This window comes from Plectrocnemia conspersa, unplaced genomic scaffold (genome assembly GCF_051122295.1).
Source record: "Plectrocnemia conspersa isolate PC_06_02 unplaced genomic scaffold, ASM5112229v1 ptg000003l, whole genome shotgun sequence".
NCBI lineage: Eukaryota > Metazoa > Arthropoda > Insecta > Trichoptera > Polycentropodidae > Plectrocnemia > Plectrocnemia conspersa.
This window is the reverse complement of record NW_028277167.1, coordinates 19,178,514-19,197,086: the sequence shown is the minus strand read 5'-3', so window position 1 is coordinate 19,197,086 and position 18,573 is coordinate 19,178,514. Positions and strand designations below refer to the sequence as shown.

The 18,573-nt window shown below is 27.9% G+C and overlaps 1 protein-coding gene and 1 long non-coding RNA gene across 3 annotated transcripts in view; one reads left to right on the top strand and one right to left on the bottom strand.

The window, feature by feature from the left end:
* The window catches only part of LOC148236869 (protein amalgam-like), a 151,678-nt gene that overhangs the window by 119,870 nt on the left and 13,235 nt on the right, over window positions 1–18,573 (bottom strand). The gene's annotated exons all lie outside the window — the stretch shown is intronic.
* LOC148236870 (uncharacterized) lies at window positions 3,482–4,936 on the top strand. Its single transcript, XR_015809067.1, has 3 exons — window positions 3,482–3,694; window positions 3,763–3,806; window positions 3,888–4,936. It is a non-coding gene; the product is annotated as an uncharacterized LOC148236870 (long non-coding RNA).

The window sequence follows — 18,573 nt, the reverse complement described above, 5'->3', positions numbered from 1 at the left end:
CGGATTAGAACTAAGCAGGAATATTAATTAAATAAAGGTCGACACAATATTATGGTCTTGTCATAGAGATACATTAATAAAGATTTTGCGATCGGGAAAAATATTAAGTAACTTATTCTTAGCCTTAATATAGAATTGCCATCTATACAAAAAAGTTTGATAATACCCAAATGACAGCAAAAGCCCCAAAAAACTAAAGTTTTAGACCTCATGGGTTGTATGTAAATAAAAATAAAATATATACAAATATAGAAGCCGAAGCAACGAACTGTTACAATAAAGTTGTCATGATATATATTTATTATCAAGATACAATCAAGATACACGTTTTGTCACATTGTATATTTAAATATTAAATTATATTAGCAGCAAAATTTAATTTTTAGTTTAAGCAATTATAAAAAAGCTAAAACTATACAAATATAAATGTTTTTATATAAGCTTAACCTATTTTGGTTAGTTGAGTTTTTTTATTTATGTAGATGTGTTCATAGCAAAATCTTTAATTTCAATTAAAACATATTTTTTCATATAAAAATTAAAAAATATTTTTCCTGAAAAAGATGTGAGTAAATATAATATGATACTTATATTGCGATGCTAATCTGTTAATATGTCTTAAAACTGTAATACAAATTTGATACCATTATATATTAAAACTAATATTTTATTTTATTTATAATGTCGTGCTGTGATTTTTTGTTAATTTATTCATTCCTTCTTTCACTAATATTTTTACAATATTATTAAATATTTTATGAAAACTACCACTTTTATTAAGATGCTTAAAAATTAACGTCACAAATAACAGTCGTAAAACTTGACTTATAGAAAAATTAAAACATACCGCTAATAAAACTCAATCAGCTAAACATCTTTGTAAAGGAAGTGAATGATATTTTCATAATGTACTTTTCTATTATAAATTTCTGCGATATCTCTCTACTTCTCGATTGATCTTCGCTTCTCTTTAGCTTCCTTATAATCAGTTCTAGCTAAGATTTTAGTCTTTGTAGCGAGGCACATTATAACACCACTCATAAATCACTCAAAAAGCTTCGCCTCATAAACGTGCAGCTTCAAAAGCTCAACGCCCGGAGCGACCCATTTCGATTGTACCACCGAGCACACCGGGGTGACCGTTTATCTCGAAATTGGCGAGATAACACAAACGATGATATACGAGGCCGAAGTTTGTACTTCATAAGTTTCTTGCGGACATCTCTGCTCATTCTCTCCGCGGGGTGACCTAGCTGAAATATGGGCACCTGACCGGCTTATCGCCGCAATCCTTTGTTTTGGACCGCACAATGTCGGCTCGACTCCCGCATTCCTAACTCAGTGATGACTTAGTTTTGCACCGGTAAATGCTGGTATGCTTTTATCGCCAAAATAAAATACATTTATAATCAAACTATAGCCCAAAAGAGCATAGTTCAATACGCATTGAATTAATATACAATTTTCTATCTTTTACTGGGCTATCAGATTTTAAATTTACTAGCTGTCGGTACCTCACTATCGTGAGGTACCGATAGCTAGCGAGTGTGCGAATACCGGACCCTCAACTTTTTGGGTTTTAAATATAATTTTTGCTTCGTTCTGATTTTTTTAAATATTTAAAAAAATTTAATGGTTCATATTGGACATTACTATTTAGGATTTTCAATGATAGACAAAATAGTTCAATCTATAAAAAACTACTTACCATTTTCAATTCATTTGAAAATAGGTTTACAACTTGACTAAATATTTCCAGAAGAAAACATTATATATTATTTATTAGATTTAAAACGTTAGATTTTATCGTTATATTGAAACTTAGATATTTAATGATAAATCTAAATATTGTATATCATTTATGAATAGGTTTAAAACTTATCTAGATAGCTACTACAGCATCAAAATAACCTCTTATAAAGTTGACAGATCGTTTTTTGTTCTCGTTTAAGGAAAATGTATGAAACACAATAAAATTTGTGAAAAAAATGTTTTATAAGAAAAGTTTGAGGGTCAACGAAACACCGGTAATGTCACTTTTGAACACATCTGGCACACGCCAAGTCAATGATGAACTGAATTCTTAGAAATATTTTGTCAAGTTATAACGTCATTCTTAAATTCGGAGCAAAATATTTTGTTATACTGAGATTAGTCTTCATTACAATGAAAACATTTTGTATGAAAGTTTTTCGGGGACAAATTAAAGATTCGTTATACTGGGAATTTCGTTATTTCGGTATTCGTTACAAAAAAATATCATTGTATTATTTTTTAAAATAGGTTTGTAACTTTACTAAATATTATTAAAACAAAAAATATCAAAATGTTTTCAACATAAAAAATAATATTAAAACGTAACATTTTGTATCATTTAAAAGTAGGTTTACAGTTTAATAAATAATAATAATAATAATAAATAGCATCGGTTACACATCCGCTCAAAAATATTACTGATATGAAAAAATATTTTGTTACACCTTACTAACGCAACAACACAATCGATCATATATAGTTAGTGCAATGTGAGTGATTATAAGTCATTGATTGTGTTTTAGCGTATTTTAGGTGTTTGAGTGTCAGTTTTAACGCTGCATAACACAATTTTATCATAAATTTAAATTTTCGTAACAAAAAAGTTTTTTGGTGACACCATAAGTTACTTTATAATTAAAAAAAATATTTCTATGTTTTATGTGTAAATATAAAAGTCAGTTTTTATTTACATTTACTAATTAGAAAGAAACAATAAACTAAAAATATCAAGCATCTAATCTGTTACTTTAGACCAAAAGTGCGCTTTAAAAATATTAATAATTTTGAAACCTTTGTCTTTTTTGATTAAAAAATATTTTGATTTACATCTTTTTTAAAGTAAATGTTTTTCTGCGCAGCATTATATATTTTAATAATTAATGAGTGTAAAAAGTTTTCACTATATTTAAAATTAATAATAAACTAAAGATATTTAAAATCTATAATAAATTATTAATATTTAAAATCCATAATAAAATAAAAAATATTTTTAATGTTCAAAAAAATATTTTGAATAAATCTTGAAATTTTATTCTGAAACTTTTAATTTAAAAAATATTTAAATAAGTGTTATACATTTTTGTGTAGTTTACTTTCAAAGGCGTCAGTAAGAGGGATTTTTGCAATACCGTGCGCTTAGTAGTTGGTTGGTAATGAATAGTACTTATTTTGAAACTTTGCCTCTTTTTGTTTAAAATATTTTTTAAAGTAAAGTTTTAAAAATTCTCTAAAAACTAAAACTTTAAATTGCCAACGTTCGCCAAAATTTAGGTACATATTTTTTCTGTATAGAGAAGCTAATACATATCCACATTATTTATATTATATTTTAAATCTATAAACTAAAAAAAAAATTTAAAAATCATATTTTTCAGTATTTTATGATTTTTATACATATTTAAATATATGTTATACAATTTAAATCGTTAAAATCAATTTCGTTCGTTAAAATCAATTTAGTTCGTTCTCAAGCGCGGGATTTCCCAAATTTGCTTACATCTGACAGCTGTCACATCTGGCACGCGCTCGCTGTGCCCGTTGCATCCGCTGCGAGATATGTTATAATCGCGGCACTTTTCTTAAAAAGTGACAATTGAAGATGATGCAAGTGATACAGCATTTGAAATTATAGACAAAACTATAAATTGTGGGTGTGCCAGTAAGTGTTTGGTTATAAATGAATAATATAACACGGTTATTCTAACAAAATTACTATTGACTTTCCAGGATCTAATATTAAAAGACAAACAGCGGTGATTTGGCAATTAAAGGTATACATACCGAAGTTAATTAAACATATTACCATGCTAGTAATAATAAAAAATATATGACATATTGTGACAATTTTGTAGAAGATGAAGAGATGCCAATCTACGTGTTTAATCCTCTACAGTACATCCATCAATTTTGTTCTTCGGTTGTCGTTTAAATTTAATTTATGGATTATATTAGTAGTAATAATGTGTTCAATGTTTACTCTTGATAAGAGTCTTATTGTTTTTCAATTATTTTTCAGAAGCAACGATGGAACAATTTGATGACCTATATGGCTAAAACGTAGAATTGGTATATATAAACAAAGAGTTAATCTTCTCATGTTGAAGTCACTGTCAGCAAGTATTATCTTTTATAAAGAACATACTACATAAGTTTGATGTAACTGAATATCTTAAATTTGGCTATTCAGAAAGAGGAATGATGGCACAGAACAAAAATTGTACATATTTTGCCACATCGGAATTAAAAATAACCCACTCTTAGATATTTTGGCTATCGATTATTCCAGGTATGCAATCACATATTTATAATCATTGTAAAATGTCGTTTATTAGATAACATCCAAGAAACTACACATTTATAAGCTGTCCGACAGCGCCGATTTGATCGACATTAACTTTCAATCCTCACATACTAAGGATATATTACACGTTCATGTTTAAAACATAATTGGTTAATTTAAAATTCTTAAAATCTAACGTATATGTGTATTAAATCGGAAAGCAATGATAATGTTTATGTAATATAAAAGAAAAACTCACTTTCCGGCCTCGGAGCCCGGCGACGGGATTTCAAAATTTGAAGATTTCATTACAAAGATTGTTTTATGATTGTTTATCTAATTTAATCAATGTATTCTTCTTATCCTAAACACATTATGAATATATTTAATTTTAATAGTTATAACACACCTAGTTAATTTGCAATCCGATTATTTATAAAAGCAAAAACTCACTTTTAGGCCTCGGAGCCCGTCGCCGGGAATTCAAAATTTGAAAATTTCATTACGAAGATTATTTTATGATTGTTTATCTAGTTTAATCAATGTATTCTTCTAATCCTCAACACATTATGTATATATTTCATTTTTATTCAGTCAAATGACGAATTAATGAAAATTATTGTCGCGTAGCAAAATTTTATTATCTTATATATAATTATTTAAAAGTGTTGTCACGGTACTGTCTATTTGAATTTGAATGCTTATTTTTCATTGGTCGAAGCTATTTGAATATTTGAATGCTTATTTTTGATTGGTCGAAACAACAGAACGCATTGCCGGCGGCTGGAAAATCAATCGGAACAAATTTAATTTTAATTTTTATTATTATTTATTATTATAATTAAATATATTTCCTTTGTTTACGTGTATTGTTACACACCGTTAATACAAAGCGATACGATTTATAGAGTAGATAATTGAACGGAGAATGTTTCGTTTAAAGTTATGCGCGTCCGGAAGCGGAAGCGACAGCGGCGGCTTAGAACAATTATATATAAGATAATTAACGATAGTGATCATAATTAAAAGTTATTTTTAAAAACCTTAACTATGTAAAACAATTTTATTTGAGGGTATGACTAACGAAATTGCTTTATTATTAAAATAAGCTGAAAATAAATATTTATATTAGTGCTATATATGTAAATATAATGGTTTAATACATAATACATGAGCTAGATTAAAGGAAATGTATATAAGAAACTGACGACAGTAACACACTTCAAATCTCGCCATCAAATAACAATGTTGACAGTTGAAATACAGTTATGGTGCAAACAATACAAAGTAAGTCACACTCTGAAACTATGACTATAATAAAGGATATCTGGAATGCAGCTGAAACGTAATGTTCAATTCCGCCGCTCGACGTCATGCAATTAGGGAAAAGTGACAACTATATTCTCACCATTTCTTTTGCGAAGCACCTTTTCATAGAAGTATAAAACGGATTAATACCAAATCATAACAATCAGATTGTTATATCTTAATCAATCTGCTAAACATTTAAAAAACACGTTTTATAAATAAAATCAAATGTTTTTTCATAATTCACGACTTACAATTAGTTAAAACAAGTTGAAATTAGTAAAAAAAACGTGTTTTTTGTACCAAAAAAATGAAGATATTTTCATATAATTAATACTATGTGACACGAAAAAATAGTTTAGAATCAATCTACATTTTAAAATCGGAACCTTCAGTGTTGTATATAATCCACGTTTTAATAAATCTACAATTAGTCAGGACAAGCTTAGATAGGTAATGCAAGTTTTTTTCTACAAAAGACAGGAAAATTTCGTATATAATTAATGCCTTGTAAACGAAAAAAATAGTTGGGATGGACAATAACAAATACGCCAGGCCACCCTGAGAGCTTCACTTTACGAGAAACTTTATTGATTTTAATTATTTTGTGTATTCATTATATTACATATTACAAACAGCTACGCGTTACGTTAGATGTATATTTTTAATATTAAATAATACGTAATTGTATTTAAAAAATATTGCAAAATTAACTTTTGTATTTTGTAAGCACAGAAAAATATTTTAAATTTATAAAAATAAGTCGCTGCTATCACATTGTAATAATTAAATAGTCATAAAATAATAATTACAATAAATAAGAAAAAATGATGAGATTACTTATTACTAAAAAAAACAGTTTAATAAATATTAATATACATATGTATAGTACAAATATATCTATAAAATCGTGGGCGCTATAATTATACACTCTTTAAAAATACCAGTATAAACATATCTAAACATTTGTACTATGATTAAGTTATTCCGAAAAGGTCATCTTGATTTTTAAGTCCCAACAGTGATTATACTAATACATTGCATGTTAGCATGTCACATTTACATGTTAAATATAAATCTGACGAATATCATTATAACCACATTTTTAAAAATAATGATACAGTCAAACTGATAAAATTTATTGAATCATAATAAATACGACTAATTCTCGCATATACACATATGTACGTACATGCAATAATGATGGTGGAGTGATGTTTTATAGCAGTAATTAAATATTACATACATACAGGTATGTTATTTTTTTAAATTCTCTATGGCTTTTGATATTAAAATTGCATGTTTGGTAGTCATTAATTTGTATACGATTGACGTTAAAATGCAATATTACGATTTTACGCTAAAAATCCATTGGCGTCGCACGATAACTGAAAGTTTTATTATTATCGGCGTCGGCAATGGTGATTTATTAAATGCTAATTTTATTTATTACTCTTTTGCAATTTATTTTTAATAAATATTATTAGATTTTTTTGCTAATCTAACTTTACTGATTTAATTTGGAAGGTTGGTAAGTATGAAATTATGTCGCATACATTAAATTAAATTATTTGTAGTGTTAAGTATACTTTATTAGACAACATGATATTGAGTAATGTCGCATGTTACGTGAGCATTTAGACATACATACATTTAAAACTAATTTTATAGCTGCAAATATGAGACTGAAAGACAAATTACTAGTCATGTCCAGAGGGGAGGTCAATCTGTTGTAAGTCTAATGAGCTTCGCTTTGAGATTATTTGATTGTATTACCATATATTATATATTTGTATTTATTTTTTATTAAATATAATTTATGGGTTATTGACATCTCAGGATGAGTATGCTATTAACGGTATAACATATATACCATAACACCACTAATTTTTTTCGAAATGTAATTTAATAATAGATCTAAAAACAAACAAAATAACGTCAAAAGACGTTTAAGTTGATAAAATCAATTTATTGATTCAATTGATGATGACAGTTGCAGTACGTTTATTTGACTTAAATGACAAGCTTTAGGCGCTATTTAACAGGGAATTATTTTTAGAGGTATATCAAAATAAATACTTTCAAATTGTTGGTGCATTTTTGTAAGGTACATCTTTGAAGTTTTTTTTCGAAAAGATTTGGTGAGCTTTGGGGAGCTTTTTGCTTCCAAAGTCATAGAAGTCTCGCGCCCGTTTTTTGGCATTTAACACAAGCATGATAAAACGTATTTTTTTAATATTACGTCCTTAGTTTCATTACATGATTTTTCACTCTTTTCGAAACAAAATATTTGTTAATGTTACTAGCCTTTTATTTTAATATGGTATACGGTTTATGGTATACCTACTCAAAGCAATTAAACCGAGCATTACACAATATTTCTAACAATGCTAACGAACCGTCTAGGTATTTGTCAAGTCTAATTTAACTGCCAAGTCTAACCACTCGTTGATTTACACTACTTAACGTAGTGAGACTTTCGTGCAATGCTCGCATGTCTGCCGCATTGTTCATTTGGCTGCTTCTCTTTGCCGATTCCGCTACGTTCGATTCCGAAAAAAGATTGCCAGCCCCTGCCTCAGAGGGACCGATTTGTGAGCACGATACACAAACAGGATTTGCATATCGAAACAACGATAAAATTAGCTGTTTACATTATACGAGCGTGCGTTTAGTGGTCTACGGCATGCGACCGAGGAGCAGGCGTCGACACTGTCGGCTCACGTACCGAGCTTCCTATAATTAATCGAATTTCGAAGAGAGATCGTTTCACTGAAAATGAACGATTTCGTTATCGAAGACGACTTTCGTTCATTCTCTCTTCCCTTTTGTTCTGCCCTTGGAGCTATTTTCGAATTTGTGGATGTCCTTTTTGTTTAACGAGCTTCTAGATTCATTAGGCGGAATGAGAGAAATTTAATATATTCTGTAATATAGATAGGAAGCTTTAACGCTAACATTTTTGGAGTGGGTTTAGATAAATATATAAAAAATATGTGTATTAATTATATTTAAAAATAATTATATATTTTATTATGAAATATTGCCCGAGGACTGGAACAACAAAGCGATATTCCTATACATTTAAATGGCGATCTTCTACTGTGTAGGGACTATCGAGCGATTACTCTGCTAAAAATAGCATATACAGTATTATCATTTATGCTCTACGATAGATTGCAATAATATAAACTACATTCTAAAAAACTAGCAATGTGGATTTGTAAAGAAGCATTTCACAGTGAATGATCCTCAAAAAAGGCGTATGAGTTCAACGTAAACACGTATAATATATCCGTTGATTTCAAGTCATGTTACGACAGCGTATATGAAGGAAAACTATACAAAGCAATGGAAGAGTTCAAAATTTCATAAAGACTTGTCAACAATAACAATATAAAAATGGAATTCCAGCTCCGTATACAGGATTTTAATATCTTCAACGTGCCAAGATTATACAATGATATCTAAACCGAATCTTACGAAGCACGAATTAATTACATGTTATTTAAGATTATTTATACAAAGTCAGTGTAATTACTGGTATATATTGATGATAATATTATTATAGGGCATTTCAAATTATAATCAATATAGCTGCATCTGAATTCAAGCGAAACAATAAATATGTTAATAAAAAACACTGGCTTAAATCAAGACAATCTATGCCGACGATGTCTGCCTTGACGTGGTTGACTAGTCCCAGGAATTCCCAGGACTCATTTAAATCGTAAAAAAATTATGTTAAAAAATTAACTTATATTATATGTGGAGAAATGTAGGTATACATATACACGATAGATGAATTTTTTTTAAACATATTAAAAATATTTTATTAGATATATATATTTATTAGATATGCATAATTTATCAAAAATATCATAATTATAGTAAATAGTAAAATAGGGGTTGTTTCATTTCCAGTTTACACTCTCACTAGGCATTCTACACTTTTACCACGGAAATAAGCTTTTTCGGAGAGTCCCTGGCTGCATATAATCTACGCATATTTATTAATTTATATGCAGCTTTAAAATCAATACATATATGGTAAGTCTCAATGTTAAATTCTCTGGTCTTTTCTAGAATTTTTCAAATTGAGATAATTTGATCTACTTATGATTTTCCTGTTCTAAATCCACGTCTGATATCTGCTATTATAGTAAAATACAATGTTTTGGGCTGGCTAAATGTAAGTTTTCTTAAACAATCCTAAGGGTAAGAGAATAGCAGAAAGACCGTGACTTCTTTGGCCGGATAAAATGCTCGGCATCAGTGACTCGCGCTGCGTGGCCAGTAATGATTTATAAAGCATATTTTTGATATACACTCACGATAATTAAAACGTTATATACATCTTTAAGTTAACTAAGAAAATATTAGTTGCTGTTACGGATTATTGTAATTGAAAATAAGTTATTGTGTTGTGGTTTGTTGCTCTTAAAGATTAACTGGCGAATTTCCTGTATACGTATATTTATGTTGACGTCATCGTAAATTGATATTCTAATCTGCAAAGACAAATTTTGTCTGGAAATGGTTCATTTCGAAAGCAGACGTGGCTCGATAAGAGTTTTCGTCAAATAAATAATGTAGTTTTGTCAAATAATTAATGCTATTCCATCATCGTGCCTTTGTTTTCTCTCCCTTGGTGTCTGAATCGTAATTTGATATTATCGTTTGTAATAATTATTTATACTATAATACCGCAATTCTAGCTAAATAATTTTATTATTATTATTATTATATTGCGTATTGAAATATGAATCATTTGTATCTACAAGATATTGGAATTAAAATATATTATTTATTTTAAGAATCTATTTGTGATACTACTTTTAAATTATAATGCTTATTCGAGCAATAATCAACTAAGAAATTACGTGATTGCTTAATAACAAATGTAGTGGAAACAGGAATAAGTGAGGCGCGGATGCTCTAGCAATAATACAATGGTGTGTTTTTGTGACTACTGGTTAGAACTTTGTTTATTTTAATCGGTACATATTAATACTAAATATTTAATATGATACACGTGTATTAATAATAAAATTACTTATAAATCAGAAACACGTGTATATAATTAAAAACATACAATTTAATTATTCTGTAACATGTGTATATATACAAATTTATTCGTTAGTGCTACGCGAATTTATTTTTAATGAAAATAATATGCAGTTAGCTTGTAATTTGAGTTTTGAAAAAAAAAATAAAAGGCAAAAGAAATTATTTTATACATTTGAGTTACTAAACAGCATATGTACACGATAAAAGTATAATATATAATTGAGTTTAAAATATTTTATAATTTTACAATTTGTCAACATTGAATTCTCCCCTATTTATGTACTATACGCAAAGCTTTTTGAGCTTTGTTTTAATCATTTTCATATATTATTTTTAATTATTCCCATTATTTACTATTTTCACTTATAAGTATAAAAATCACAGTTGAGATAATAACATATTTTTTTGTATATTTTAATATTTTTAGTGTAATAAAAATAATGTGTACAACTATTTAATTTTTTTTAATAAAATTTATATATTTAACAAGTTGTAGACAACGTGTTGAATATATAAATTTTATTAAAAAAATTAAAATAGTGTTTAAAATATCTTAATATAATATTAACTTATGTACACATATGAATAAGCATATGAATTACTTTGCTTATGTTTATAAAATGAGAAAAGATAGTGGTGTCATTGAAACAAGAAACTTCTATACAGTGATTTTATTTGCTAACTTTTAATGAGACATGCCTGCATTTGAAGTAACGTACTACTTTAAAATGTTTTTATTTGAAGTGTACCGTTCGCCTTATATTCATATTAATTTTATACGTCACATATCAATATTTTTTGTATAAAAATACATTAAACTGTGTGATTTAATAAAATTAAAATGATATAATAAAGCAAGATTTTCTAGATATATTTTTTCGTTTATATTTCTTTTCACGTCTTCTTTTTTTTTAGCTTTTATTCAGCAACATTAATTTTAGTGACAATTAAATTAAGATATGTGAGAATTATATTGCGTATTTATTATAAGATACAAATCATTTTTTCTAAGAAATAAAGTTGCTTTAAAAAAACATTAAATATTTAAAATAATAGTGCTATATATATATATATATATATTTGTAAACTATTTTCTTAAAGCAATGCTTTTTTAAATAATTTATTAATATACGAGTATTTATAAATTAATATTTAAAAAAAATTACAATTGTCATTGTTTTAATAATAAGCGAGATAAATTTAAGCTTTTAAAGATGAACAAACATAAGTTGCAAGAAAGTCTTATTCACAATAGAGACTCTTTCGTGAAAATATCTGAGAAGTACTCATATATTGCATTTTACAAAGGACACAAGATCTCGTTATACATCTCAAAAGCAGCGTAATATTAAGTTACTCTTGTATATCAAAGAAAATAGAGCAATCTTATATTAAGTGTAATTTATATTAAATTTAATTGAGACCATCGTGACCTAAAAAGTTACCCCAGTGCGTTATGATAGTCAAGAAATAATACAAAGTGTTATTAAAATACACTAAAAATATAAAACAAATATGATAAAAAATAATGCAGAGCAAGATAAAATTGAATGATACAAATTAGACCAGCTCCTCGTAGCTGACATTAAACAAATCAATGTGCAACGTCAGTATATTTAGGAGCCAGATGGCGGCAGCCATAGGCGAGTCGGCTAGTGCGGACGTCCTGCCTCTAACGGTCATCGGAATAGCACGCGATCATAACTACGTTTTGGAACTCAAAACTAAAATTTATTCAAAATAATTTGATTATCGACAACACCCTTCAGTGTTTTAAAGAAATGCTAATTACATAAAGTTGGTCCAAAAAAATTTTTTGAAAGAGATTGAAGGCGTATCTATGGATAATTATTTCAAACAACTTAGCAGGAGCTGATAATACTGCAACTGGTCTATAGTTATTTATGCGCAATTTATCCCTTTTTTTATGAAGAGTGGTGAGTTTTGTGCATTTAAAAAGATAAAGAAATAATGACGTTTTAAGAATCTGATAAAAAATACGTTTTAAGGAAGCAGCGAGACTGACTTCGCAATCCTTTAAAATTAAATCTGGAACCAAGTCAGACAAAAAGGAACGCTCTCCATCTTTAACTTTTCAAAGCCGTATTTAATGAGCGCTAAGTTTATTTAATAGTCAGTATTGAAGGCCAATTACAGGGAAAATAATGCGAATGGAATGCGAAAAAGATTCCTCGAAAACAGAACGGAAATATTGAGTGCAACTGTAAGAAATATTTTGTGAACTGTAATTTAATAATAATAACGTGATTTAATAATAATAGCGTTACCCTTTATTTATAAAATACTATATAAAAACATTTTAATATGTAGATAATATGGATTATGTTTCTTGGAACACTTTAGAATCCCAAAAATTAAGGCTTTGATAAATTCCATTAATTATTTGATACAAAATATTTATTCTGTTTCATTTTTTTTTGGGTTATGTAGTTCATTTTTTATCTCTTTTCAGAGTACATGTAAATCATAACGTTTGCTAAAATTATATTATTTTATATATTTTATTCTTCAGAAAGATTATTATTTTCTCGTATATTGTTACATTAATGTCAATCAGGTAAATACCATGATTTAAACAACTCATTTTGTACAGGAAAATTCACTACGGTATCCTTAACTCACACATACAGCTTATAGCTTTAACACACATACTTTGTTCATCTAGTTAAATATAAATTTAATCAATTGAGGGTCAACAATTCACACGAAATTAACAAAACCGGCACTCAGGCGTCAGGATCGCACACTTCAAACACTCTCTTCTACAGTTGAATATAAATACATTCGATTGTGTCTCGTTTGCAATTGTCACGGCACGTCTCCAGTTTCAGTTAGCCGATCAAACGAACTAATCGAATTTGGTTAGAGTTCCAAGGGAATTTCCTCGCGGTGCTGTTATCTAATATATGCAAATTCAGTTGGGTCCGCAATTGCTAGAGGTCATTGTCTCACTGCGACCCTAGCTATAATACATATGTACTTAGGTGTATAGCCGAAAGATTGGAAATCCGATCCCTTGATCCTTTTAGATTTTGATATCGCACCTTAACTTATCGAAAGGTTATATCTAGAGCTGACGAGAGAAGCCTTAATGCGACCGTAATGCCCCGTTTATGCCTCATTACGCAGTAAACGAGAAATATTTAAGAGTTGATGTTATGTCACTATCGGCAAAATGAGAGTATAGCATTTGTTGTTAGATATAATATACTAAATATGTGTAAATAAGTAATCGTTCGTTGACGAGCGTTAAAACAGTTTTGGATTCGTTCAAATGAGTGAATCAAAAATAGGTAAAATAAAAATGTCTTACTTAATAGACTACGTGACCAGAGGAATATCACACGCCTACTTAAAAGCGGAATCCTTCTTGGACATTAGACTATTCTCCGGTAATATAATAATACCTTTAGGAAGCAAGTTTCAACAATACCTAGGTGTATGCCGATAATCTTTACAAGCAAAAAATAATCTGTAAACTATTTTGGGACCTAGTAAAGAAATCCAAAACAACATAATTAAATGACATAAAGAAACAATCAAAACAAGACTATATGTTAGACTATATTGTTTATAATAACAATTTTTATCAGTAGTATAATTTCAAATACATTAAAAAAATTATTTAATGAAAATTTATTTATATTATTATCTATTTTGGATATTTCAGAAAGTAAATCAATACTACGAAAACCCAGATTTTTGGAGGTAAAATTATAAAACATTTTGGGAACAAAAATAGTCTATTATGCAAAAGTCTGTTCTCACAAATTTGATACCTCTTCAAGTAGATATAATATTTGAACAGGCTCACATTAAATCGCGCTATAGATAGAAACGTTTATTAAACTTATTTTTAATATTTATGTTCACAAGAGCTTCAAAGTTTAAGTCGAATATTATTAAGCTAGAAAAGAGATTATTTATTTTAGTGCTATACATATAAATATAATGTGTGTCTCTCATTAAAACACATTGAAAACAATTGATATTTTGAAAGCATCACTCGATTGAACATATGCAAGTAATACGATATATGTACATTTCGATTTTAATTAGTATCACATTTCTCTCTGAAGTTAGCTTTTAATTAATTATGCAATTCAAGCCTAGCTCTTTTTTATATTTTTAAGGTATGTACAAACAATATATATTTTTATTTTTATAATGATCCCCAGTTTTATTGATCAGGAAATTGCTTTCAACTCAGATTGAAAAACGAAAAAAATGGACGTCCTAACGATCGTTAATTTAAACGGTTCTGATCTAACTCGAAAAACACTTTAAGAGTTCTTCATCCCCATTTGGCTCGATATAGGATTATCCGGTAATCCTTGCCCATACTAGTTGCTACGAGCTATGGACTGATACGTTGCAGCATTATGAAAGCTCGGCTCGTAGCTTAATCCATTTTGACTGCAAAATGCCGCATTCTTTTCAAGATAAACACTTTTCAACGAAACCTTTACAATGACGGTACAAAATAAAATTCACGAATGCAGACTACTCGGCGGAATAAGTATTTAGTAAAGTATAAAATAAAATATTGTATACAAAAGGAAGCACAACGCTAAACGGTTGCTTTAATAAATTATTAAAATTATAATTAAACGCTTTAATAGGGCAAGCGATAAAAATAATGTGCTTTAATTAAAAACAAACGGTGAGGCGAGAAAATGAAAAACTTTGTTACTTAGGCGTTTGTGCGGGATGTTATTAATTAAATTTTCTAACGCAGCACAGGTATACAGTTATTTGTATAACGAATTCGATTACATAATTAAATATTTTTTGTATAAATAATATCAAATTTTAACAAAACTTCTTCGCCGTATCAAACATTGATTTAATTCTAAATATAATAAACATGCATTCCTGGAAATGTTGTAATTCCTTTCGGGAAATATACCTAATGAAGATTCTGGAAAACGATTCATTTTTGAGATAAGTATACTATTGATTACACATAATTATATTGTATAATATGCATTTTTTAGCCCATAACTTACATATTTACTATCAAAATCATAAATAACAAAAATTCTTGTCGTTTATATAAAAAAATATAAATTGTAGGTTTAATACTTAATATGCTTTCACAGATTCAGATTTTTTCATCTTATTTTGGTTTATTGGGGTGATGCATAAATTTTAGTACGGCGTATAAAAAAGTAAGTATAATACTGAAATTATTATGGTACATATGCTTTATTAAATATTTTAGTGAATAATAAATTTTGATATTATTTATAGGATAAAAAAAATCCACAATGTACTCAGTTCATGATATTATACATATGTATATAAAAGGATCAATAACATTTTTTATTGAACTTGTTTATATTTCTGTTTGACTTTGATAAAAGAACTTCCTACGCTTTTATAAGCCATCTAATTTTATTTGCTTGAATTGATTCATTGTTAAGTTATATCGTATTATGTTGAATCATGTAGAAAAAATATATATAGTATATAGAAATATTTTTTTTAACAAAGAATCGTTTATTTTATGAGCATAATGTGTATAGCTATAATTTTAGAAAAAAATCATTTTTATATTAAATTATTTAGTTGCATATATGTAGACTTTAGAAAAGTAAAATGATAAATCACTGGTACTATTCTTGCCTTTCTAAATTTTATATAAAACAATAAAAACTGATACTATTATTGAGATTGTATTTTTAAAATTTCTTGTATCTAATATATTTTCCACAAAGATATTAGATACAATGGTAACGGCTTCAAGAAATAAATAATAATAATAAAAATATATTAAAAAGCAATATGAAATTATATACTTAAATTTTATTTCAAGAAAAAAGGGATTATATGTTGAGATACAAATATCAACGTGGCATGATAATATACTATTTAACTACCATTTTTAATAAAAATAGTAGTGCTGAATTGGCTCTGTAAGGTTAAAAATTAAGCTATTTTTTATTAACTATGGCAAATAAATCAGTTTTTTATAAATTGCTTTTTAAAAAAATAATAAAAAGTTGTATTTATTTTACAATGCATTATTAAATGTGACATTTAATTCAATATTTAACTTATATAAGTTGTTTAATTGCAGTGAGATATATATATTCGTGATTCTCATTTATAAATGGGAATCAATATAAAAGTCTTTTAAATTGCCTTAGGTATTATTTTTTCTAATTTGACAGCAGAAAGGATGGGAATAACATTTTTCTTAATATTGTATTTTACTAGATGTTAACATAATACAGTAGTAATCTTAACTGGCCTAAAAACCTTTGTCTCCTATATCAATTAGATATTACTTATATTGTATTAATATTTGCTGAAACATATATTATATGTCACTACAACACAAACATGTTATTTATATATCCTAGACCAGAGGTCGCCAACCGCGAAAGAATTTTGCTGCTCCGCAAAAAAAAATATATTTTTAATTTTCGTGTTTAATATTTTTTTTTAGTTTTTTTTTTATTAAATATCATACCGATATCTGATGTTAGCAATGCAATAATGAAGTCAAGCTGCAAAATTATTATAGTGTCAATGGTATCTTGCCCGACGATGATTACAAATAAACATTTGATAATTGGTAATATCTTAAAATTATTTTTAACCTACTGACTGTAAGAATAAAACCTCTTACGTATTATAAGCGCCATAAATTCATTGATCATTTTTTTTCATGCCAACTAGTGCGGGCCGTATGTGACAATAGACGGAATAAGGCATCACATTATATTCGAGACTTGTTGCAGTTTTTATTATAATATAATAAATGACAACACGGATCTTAAATAATTGGTCGCGAAGTTGTCAAATCTGAAAATCATTAAAAATATTTAACGGATGTTCCAAATTCAAATGCACCGGGCATTAAAGTTCATTAAATGAACAAGAAGAAGGCTAATTTAGTTGTAACAGCAAATAGTGGGGGAGTTCTACACCTCTCTCAGACTGGCCATGTGTAAAAGCAGATTAACAGCGACCAAAGCAACAACTATCGCTTAAAACTTGCTTTTAACGACAAATAAAGAACTTTTACTATGGCGCTTTAATTTGATCACATGAAGGATCGTACGATTTCAAACCACGAGCAACCGTAGCTCATTATCAGCTGCTTCCCTCTTCACGTCAACGTCCAGAATCCAGAATTCAACTGGATTTTAGACACATTCACGGGTAAGAGGACTTTGCGTATTGTGTAATTTTTTTGCACAAATATCAATTATACTTAAAAACAATATATTATATAAAAATACATGAGATAGATTAATATCGTTGCATAAATTTAAAATAGATTATTGATGTTTTTTTTTATTTTAAGTGGGTCATTATATTATTATTAATGTTAAGGTTTATTTATATGTTTATTATAAAATTTCTGTTGTGAAATTAGAAGCACCACAAATTAATTAAGCCGATCAACAATACCCAGAAAACATTCACACACAAAGCCAATTTTTCACACTAACGCTTTCAGCTGAGATAATGTTCTGTAGTTGGAAAACAGATCAATTACGCGAAGCACGATGAATGCGAGCCAGATAAACACGATTTAAAAGATGGTTTGACTTTAATAAGATAACTCAATATTGCATAATAATGTTTTCAGTCGAGATTATGTCATATATTCGGAAGAGAAAGCAATTATCAACAGAGCTTTAACAAATATGTTATTATAATGAAGCGCGACGAACGTCAGCAAAATATATATACACATCCAGACACAATCATAGCTTGTACAAAATTCCAAGTATCCAGAATAAAAGCATTGTAAAAAGTCATTCAATTCAAAAGAGATACGTGTTTTTATAAAAAAAAGATAAAGATTATATATATATATTATAAAAAAATAGATATAGGTG